This window comes from Crinia signifera, chromosome 19 (assembly GCF_055691185.1).
Source record: "Crinia signifera chromosome 19, ASM5569118v1, whole genome shotgun sequence".
Taxonomy (NCBI): Eukaryota; Metazoa; Chordata; class Amphibia; order Anura; family Myobatrachidae; genus Crinia; species Crinia signifera.
The window spans coordinates 30,604,723-30,613,889 of record NC_139226.1 but is presented as its reverse complement, the minus strand read 5'-3'; positions in this window follow the sequence as shown (position 1 = coordinate 30,613,889).

Below are 9,167 nucleotides of genomic sequence, written 5' to 3'. Positions count from 1 at the left end.
CGCAGTTTTTAAAGCAAATATATTTTGCATCTCTTTATGGCGTTAGAGATGCGTTTACATACAGCTATGCTCAAATAGCACGACATATCACACAAAACAGCCCTGTTTTACATGCCACTGACATTGCTGCGCCAAGCAACTCCCCCCCCAGAGACAAAAACAGGCATCCTATTGGAATTCTTATTTTTCCCTAATGTGTGAAAACATTTCCCTGAACAATGGCATTTCCGATGTGTCCTCATACACTGTGGCTTCAGTTGGGCTAAACAGACCTCTCATCGTGCCAGGTGCCAGGCAACTCAGCTGTACCAAATATCCTGTGTCATCGTGCCAAGTGACGGGCAACTCAGCTGTACCAAATAGCCACTCTCATCGTGCCAGGTACCGGGCAACTCAGCTGTACCAAATATCCCCTCTCATCATGCCAGGTGCTGGGCGACTCAGCTGTACCAAATATCCCCTCTCATCATGCCAAGTGCCGTGCAACTCACCTGTACCAAATAGCCCCTCTCATCGTGCCAAGTGCCGGGCAACTCACCTGTACCAAATAGCCCCTCTCATCGTGCCAGGTGCCGGGCAACTCAGCTGTACCAAATATACCCTCTCATCATGCCAGGTGCTGGGCGACTCAGCTGTACCAAATATCCCCTCTCATCATGCCAAGTGCCGCGCAACTCACCTGTACCAAATAGCCCCTCTCATCGTGCCAAGTGCCGGGCAACTCACCTGTACCAAATAGCCCCTCTCATCGTGCCAAGTGCCCGGCAACTCAGCTGTACCAAATAGCCCCTCTCATCATGCCAAGTGCCGGACAACTCAGCTGTACCAAATAGCCCCTCTCATCCTGCCAGGTGTCGGGACACTCAGCTGTACCAAATAGCCCCTCTCATCGTGCCAGGCAACTCAGCTGTACCAAATAGCCCCTCTCATCTTGCCAGGTGCTGGGCGACTCAGCTGTACCAAATATCCCGTCTCATCATGCCAGGTGCCCGGCAACTCAGCTGTACAAAATAGCCCCTCTCATTGGGCTAAGTGCCGGGCAACTCAGCTGTACCAGATATCCCGTCTCATCATGCCAGGTGCCGGGCAACTCAGCTGTACAAAATAGCCCCTCTCATCGTGCCATGTGCCGGGCAACTCAGCTGCACCAATAAGCCCGTCTTATCATGCCAAGTGCCGGGCAACTCAGCTGTACCAGTAAGCCTGTCTCATTGTACCAAGTGCCGGGCAACTCAGCTGTACCAAATATCCCATCTCATCATACCAGGTGCTGGACAACTCAGATGTACAAATTAGCCCCTCTCATTGTGCCATGTGCCGGGCAACTCAGCTGTACCAAATATCCCCTCTCATCGTGCCAGGTGCCGGGCAACCCAGCTGTACCAAATAGCCCCTCTCATCGTGCCAGGTGCCGGGTGACTCAACTGTACCAAATAGCCCTTCTTGTCTTGCCAGGTGCGCAACACACAAAACCCTACATATTTTTCTCCACTGGGGCAGGGACTGATGTGAATGTTCAACTACTCTGTAAAGCGCAGCGGAATATGTGTGCGCTATATAAGAAACTGTTAATAAATACATAAATATGTCTGTTATGAAATAAATATCTATATATATTTCAGAACTCCACAGAAGCAATTTTGATGGCTTTCAATTAATGAATTTAAATAAGCAGGGGAGGAGAGGTGCCCCTTGAGAGCAGGAGACCAGCGGCAGATGACTCCATTGCCTCCCAGAGTTCTGCCTCTAGAGTTCTGTGTGAAAAGCGCCCTATCGTAACCTGCTTTACCTCATACCAGGTTCTCTTGTGCATGATCCTTACCTCCCAACATCTGTCTCTCATTAATAGGGACACTTGCACGGTGGAGCCCCTCGTGCGCCCAAAAAGGAAAGGGGGCGTGGCATCATGAGATGTCTTGACCTCAGGTTACGCCCCCGATTTTTGCCCCTCTGCATCCCTGAATAGACGATATGCGCAAAGCTTCTATTCCCTTCAGGCCTGGGGGGACTCCCAACTTCCCCCCTTGCCGCGGGACACTGGCGGCCCTGGGCGGGACACGGGAATGTCCCCCAAAAAAACGGGACGTTCCCGCTGAAAGTATGAGGTATGCATATTCTGCCACTTTGTACATGTTCGAATCCAATTTCTCTACGGTTGGTGAAGCAGGTGGCTGCGAGATCTATCAAACTTTGTGAGAGATAAAGTACACCTCTCGCAGCATTCCAAACATCCTGCGCCATGTAGTGTATTGATGCTGGGTGTATGAGGACACATCTGTAGCGTCTGAGTGAGATATAGTCGCTAATCTAGGTACGAATGCAAAGGACAGGTATAAGTAAGTGATTACCGCACCTGTGTAGGTACTCTGGCATGGGCATGTGTAGATAATTAAATAAATAAAGGAAAGCAGCGCTTAAACAGTATAACAATGTTTAATAATACCATATAATATCAATTGACAATGCTAAAAACAATAATAATAATGACAATAAAAAGCCATATGGTGTTAGGTAGTAAATGAATGGACCCAATTGTATAGTCACCAATATCAAAGATGTTGTAACCTGCTCTGATCCTGGGGAAATGATTGAGGAAGTCCATATTAGCCAATGGGTGGTGTCCTGAAGTTGGTATAGGCCTTGACAAAGCAGTCACAGCACTGCGAAACGCGTTGGTGCCTTTTTGTTTGGATCCCAATTGCACCAAGGATTTGCCCATATACACCAAAGGACTGCCCCTCCTGCTTATTTCTTCTGACCGGACGTTTACATCTTTGGAAGTCTCATGCCATACAAATCGCTGGATACTTGACCACTCCAAGCAGTGGTATTCCCGATAGGCTAATTCCAACTATGCCATCGGTTGTAGTCCTCTATATTATTATTGTTTTTAGCATTGTCAATTGATATTATATGGTATTATTAAACATTGTTATACTGTTTAAGCGCTGCTTTCCTTTATTTATTCAATTTTTTTTTCCTTATTTGGGAGCTGACTACTCCCACAAACAGCTGCTTTTTGATCAAACAACTCCTGGTAAGCGCTCTATACTAGCCTTGGCTAGCTTCTCTTCTCATGTGTAGATAATTATAAGTTGCCACTCTGTCAGTATATAATGCCACAAGGGACTTTGTGGGTGGGGGGCTAAATAGCACGTTGCATTGAGAAAGAGGTCAACATGAATGGTTCGCAGACAGGGGTGCTGATTTGTGTTTTTGCTAGGGGGTGCTCGGAGAGGTGTGGCCTCGTGAGGGGGGGGGGCATGTAATTTGAGGAGGGGCCTGCAGTGTGCTTACCTGGGCAGTCCTGGGCCAACGTGTGCACACGTTGAGTGGTGACTAGTGCTGCACACTGTATACACGGCACATGGTGGTGTTCTTGCCTCCCACTGTGGGCAAACATGCTGCACATGGATGGCAGTGTGTGTACGAGGAGAGCACACTGCAATCTGCACGGCGGTTGTTGCTCGCCGGAGCGGCGGCTTTGTGGTGGTGCTGGGCATCGTCTTGTGTGTGCTGGTGCACATGCGCCAGTCGCGTGTCAAAGGCGGCAGGTTCGGTGGTGTGGGTGCAGCAGACGCGGATCGGCAGGTGGATGTGGCCTGGCAGTGGGACTTGGAAGGTTGCAGGCCAGTGGATGCTAATAGTTTTTTGTGGGTGCTCGGGCCCTTGAGCACCCACAGAATCGGCGCCTATGATTGCAGACAGAAATTGTTCAGTACCACTTCTGTTATAATCACTGCATTATTTATATTCTGCACAATATAATCTCCAGGTGTAATAATAATACGTCCAGTGTTGGCAAACAGACCCTGGTTGGAGGGGAATCTTATACTGCTTTCACATTGCAGAAATGGGTAATGACACGGTATTCTTAGATGGGACTTTAAAACGGGTCTGAGACCTTTCACATTGCAGGTGAAAACCGTTTTAAAAATCATTTAATACCATGCAAACATTCAACCCGTTTAACCCCCAAGGGACACGTTTCAAGCCATTGAAATAGAGCCATTCACACTGCCTAAAAAACGGCTTTAAAACGTGTAGGACTCTGCTTTTTAACCGTGTTGAAATACCGGTTAACTTTAACCGGTAAATCAACTCTGGCACTTTCACATTGCAGCCTTAAACGTTTTAAAATGGAAAAAAAACGGCAATATACCGTTTTAAAAGTGCGATGTGAAAGGGGTATTACTTATATCCTTAGTGTATTTTATTTGAAACACTCACCCTGTAAAAAGGGAATTTTCACAATAGCATTCTTACCCGTAATACAACTCTACTTATGTGTTGTATACATGCAAAGTTTATTTGGTTTGGTTTCTGTACAAACATTTACTGCAGCATATACACAGAAGTCACACAGAAGTCACACTGCACAGAAAATATTTATCCGCATAAATAAGCATAAGAGCTTAGTTACCATATATTATGAAATGTAAAGGTAAGGGCATACAGGATAGTGCCACCTTGTGGCCAAATTATCGTAGCAAATTGCTGAAGGCATGTAAGATATATGTGTTAGGTTTTTTAATCATTTACACCTATGGCAATCTTGAGTTGTAACGATGTTTATTTATTTATGCAATATCCTTTATTTCTTTATTACCACGTCGATCACATAGGGACACAGCTTAGCGATTAGAAAGAGTTATTAGGGGCAGATGAACAGAGTGATATTCCTGTTATCACTCATTACAATTACTACATGGCGCTCCAGCCAATCAGCTCTTAGTTAGGAGACTGGAGCACCATTCCTTACTAGCAGTGGTGGCCTGCTTGTGTACTGCGCAGCCGTTTAGCCCATATGAACATACATGTGCCAGAAAAGTAATTGGAGCCCACAACCCCAAAAACTTAAAAAAGGAACAGTGCGCACCAAAGGCGCATGTCAAAAATGTAGAAGCGTGGCTTCATGGGATTGGGAAGGGGCGTGGTTCAAAATAATAGTACCAACAATGCTCACAGGAGTATCACCCTGTACACACATAATGCCCTCAGGACTAGCAAAACGTGTGCAAACAATGCCCACAGGAGTAGTGCCCCCTACCCAGTGTCAGTCCTGTCCCCTTCCCTCAAGTGGCAGCCATTCCCCCCTTCCCCCAGTGTCAGTCCTGTCCCCCTTCCCCCCAGTGTCAGCCCTGTCCCCCTTTCCCCCAGTGTCAGCCCTGTACCCATTCCCCCCAGTGTCAGTCCCGTCACCCTTCCCTCCAGTGTTAGCCATGTATCCATTCCCCCAGTGTCAGCCCTATCTCCCTTCCTCCCCAGTGTCAACCTGGGACCCATTCCCCCCAGTGTCAGCCCTGTCTTCCTTCCCCACAGTGTCAGCCTGGGATCCATTCCCTCCAGTGTCAGCCCTGTCTTCCTTTCCCACAGTGTCAGCCTGGGACCCTTCCTAGCTTCCTAGGGATAGCCATTGTTGCTATTGCCATTACTTAGAAAAATACAAAACAAAAGCAAAACATCGGTTTTGATGGCAACCCCCCATCTCCTGCGATCCGCCCCTCAATCTCGGTATTTTAGCCCCGCCCCGCCATGGAATGCCTGAAATACCGGAATTGCACAACCGCCTCTTTTCTACTGCCGGAGATGGCCCCGCCCCCCTGCCTAACAGAGCTGGCACCTCCCGGGCCGTCGCAGCACTAGTCTCTGCTCTTGCTGCCTGCCCTGCCACACACATACGGCCACACAACTACGGCAGCACATCCAGACACGTCACACGCACACCCGGCAGGGTGGACAATCACAACTGCGCTGCCGCTGACTGACAGACTGGGTCAACCAAGAGACCTGGCCACAGAAGAACAGCCGCGGCAGTGCAAACTGCAGTCAGTGACAGACTGAGACGGACTGAGACTGAGTGGAGTGGTAGTAGCCGGGCAGCATCGCTATCGGATGCCGTCCATCTATGGCATAAAACTATTCGACCCTCGCCTATCGATAGGCAAAACATTGAGCACTAGGTCCCGACCATTGATGTTTTGGGAACATTGATAGTCAAAGGCCATCTCTAGTTTGTATTCTGTCTGCTGGAGACATCCAGAATGAAGCAGATAGTTCAAAGTGGTAAAGGGCTCATATGGGCTCTCTGCAGAGAATGGCTGCCACCTTCTAGGAAACAGATGCTAGAGGTCTAGTACGCCGCTAACTAAGATAGTAGTTACACCACTAACTGGCCCATCAGCAATTCTGGCATCTCTTATTCAGGACACTTACCCATTGGGTTTTGTTATACGCACACAATAATAAAATGGGCAAATAAATGTAGCTGGTCCTTGCTTGAGAGGAACGAGCAAGGTTTCAGTGGAATCTCATTGATAAGTGAATTCTATTAGTATAAGAGAGCCCCAACATGTCTTACAACATTGCCATTGCAAATCCACACATAAGGGAAGATGTATCCAGCCTTGGAGGGAGATATAGTGTAGAAGCTTCCAAAGCAACCAATCAGCTTCTGACTTTCATTTCAAACACTGATACATGACAGAAGCTAACTGGTTGCATTAGTCAGCATCTCCACTTGATGTCTCTTCACACATAACAACCCCATAGATGCAACAGGAAATGTCCTTCTCGATATGGCTGGGCTGGTGGCCAGAAGGGCCGGGCCAGCCACACAAAGAATGGGGCTGGCAGTACTCTGTCTCTCTACTTGGCCTGCCCTCCCTCTGTCACAGCAAGGCTAGGAACCCCAGACTTGAACTGGACATGAAGCTTAATGTGAAGGACCCACCAGTCGCCTGGTTGGTGGACCCATATATTTATGGACAAAAATGGTGCTAAACACCTCAGTTTTGCTCTGTATTAGATAGCAGATTATTAAAATGATTCTGATTCTGCATCTTCATTTACATTCTCAGTAGTGATGAGTCCCCAGAACATGGTGGGCACCATGTTTCCAGAGACGCAGCAGGTTCTGACACAATGGTCTATTGCGCCTTAGGAGAAAGGCCCCCTGCTGGACAGTATGCATTAAGCATCGCGCCACTCATCCCACATGCATATGCACAATTATTAACGCGGCCTCCGCATGGTCCGTACACAGGGGGATCCCACAAATTCACACCACACTTGAGAAACTTGGAAACTTGAAAATGGGATTGCTATTACATCGTAACAATTATGATGTACGGGTTGTTGGTGTTTAATGTTTGTTAGTGAACGACGTAAATACAAACAATTGCAAAAATGATAGTTTTATAGCAAAATAAAACAACCCAAAAATATTTTTTATGTTTGATTCCCTCCCCCCAATAAATCACTGGTTTGTCTCCTTTAAGGGGACAGCTTTCATATTTGTCCATAACTAGTCATTGCAGGACCGGCGGTGACTGCATAGATCACATGTACAAATATCTATGACTCATTAAGAGTATGACAACTTTAAGGAACTCATTCTGTACCATGAACCATGCCAGATAAGGGGAGAGATAGGGAAATGTTGGACACATTAACTCTTTGTCACCCAGCTGCTTCTGAATTACGGAAAGGTTAGTCACTGCATGATTACAGTCGGCTTTCCAGAACAATACAACCATATGATATCAGCTCTATGCAAATCAGTATGATCTCTGATTGAAATGAAAAAAAGAGAAATCCAGAAATTATTATTATTATTATTATTATTATTATTATTATTATTATTATTATTATTATTATATACATTATTATTGTTATTATATCATACATTATTATTATTGTGTAATACCTTATTATTATTATTATTATTATTATAGAATACATTATTATTATAATTATTTTTGTTATTATAATAATACATTATTATTATTGTTGTTATTATTATTATTATTATTATATAATACATTATTATTATTGTTGTTATTATTATTATTATTATTATTATTATATAATACATTATTATTATTATTGTTATTATTATTATTATTATATAATACATTATTATTGTTATCATTATTATTATATAATACATTATTATTATTATTGTTATTATTATTATTATTATTATTATTATATAATACATTATTATTATTATTGTTATTATTATTATTATATAATACATTATTATTGTTATCATTATTATTATATAATACATTATTATTATTATTGTTATTATTATTATTATATAATACATTAATATTAGTATTTATTATTATAATAATACATTATTATTATTATTATTATTATCATTATATAATACAGGGGTGGCCAACCGGTCAGAGGTAATGAGCCGAAAAATATCGGTATTCAAGCTAAAGAGCCGACATCATGCGCGTGCCGAAGGCGAAAGCGCCAAAAAAAGGTGCGTAGTCTATTTTGACCCCTTGGGTGGGTGTGATACAAATATGCCTCCAATAGTGCAGTGCCATATATACATATGCCCCCAATAGTGCCAGATACACATATGCCCCCCACACGGTGCCAGGTATGCCCCTACGGTGCCAGAAAGCTGGTATGCCCCCACAGGGCCAAAAAGCTGGTATGCCCCCACAGTGCCACAAACTGCTATGCCCCCACAGTGCCACAAACTGCTAGGCCCCCACAGTGCCACAAACTGCTATGCCCCCACAGTGCCACAAACTGCTATGTCCCCACAGTGCCACAGACTGCTATGCCCCCACAGTGCCACAAACTGCTATGCCCCCACAGTGCCACAGACTGCTATGCCCACACAGTGCAAATTTCCCAGCAGTGGCACTCAACGTTGTTGCTGCTGCTGGGCGGGGAGAGGACAGTCTGGCGTCCCCCTGCAGTCCTGTCATGTCACTGAGGGGAGGAGAGCACAGCACAGGACACCGTGCGTCTCCTTCCCCCTCACTTCCCTGTGACTGGGCCGTCCACCAATCAAAGCTCGCTGGCCGGCTCCTGATTGGCTGCTGGCCAGCGAGCTCTAATTGGCGGACAGCCCAGTCACAAGGATGCACAGTAAGGGGTAGGAGAGATGCGTGATGCGCACTCTCCTCCCCTCAGAAGGAGAAGGGATTCAGGGAACCGGCAGCAGAGGGTACTGGGACGGACAGTGGGCGGCGGGCAGCAGTGGGAGCAGGAGCCACACTTTACAAGGGGGAGAGCCGCATGAGGCTCAAGAGCCATGGGTTGGCCACCACTGATATAATACATTATTAGGTACTTGTTTCCTAGAACGGCGCCCACGATTCCATCGAACGGCATCTCATCGCATCGGCCGC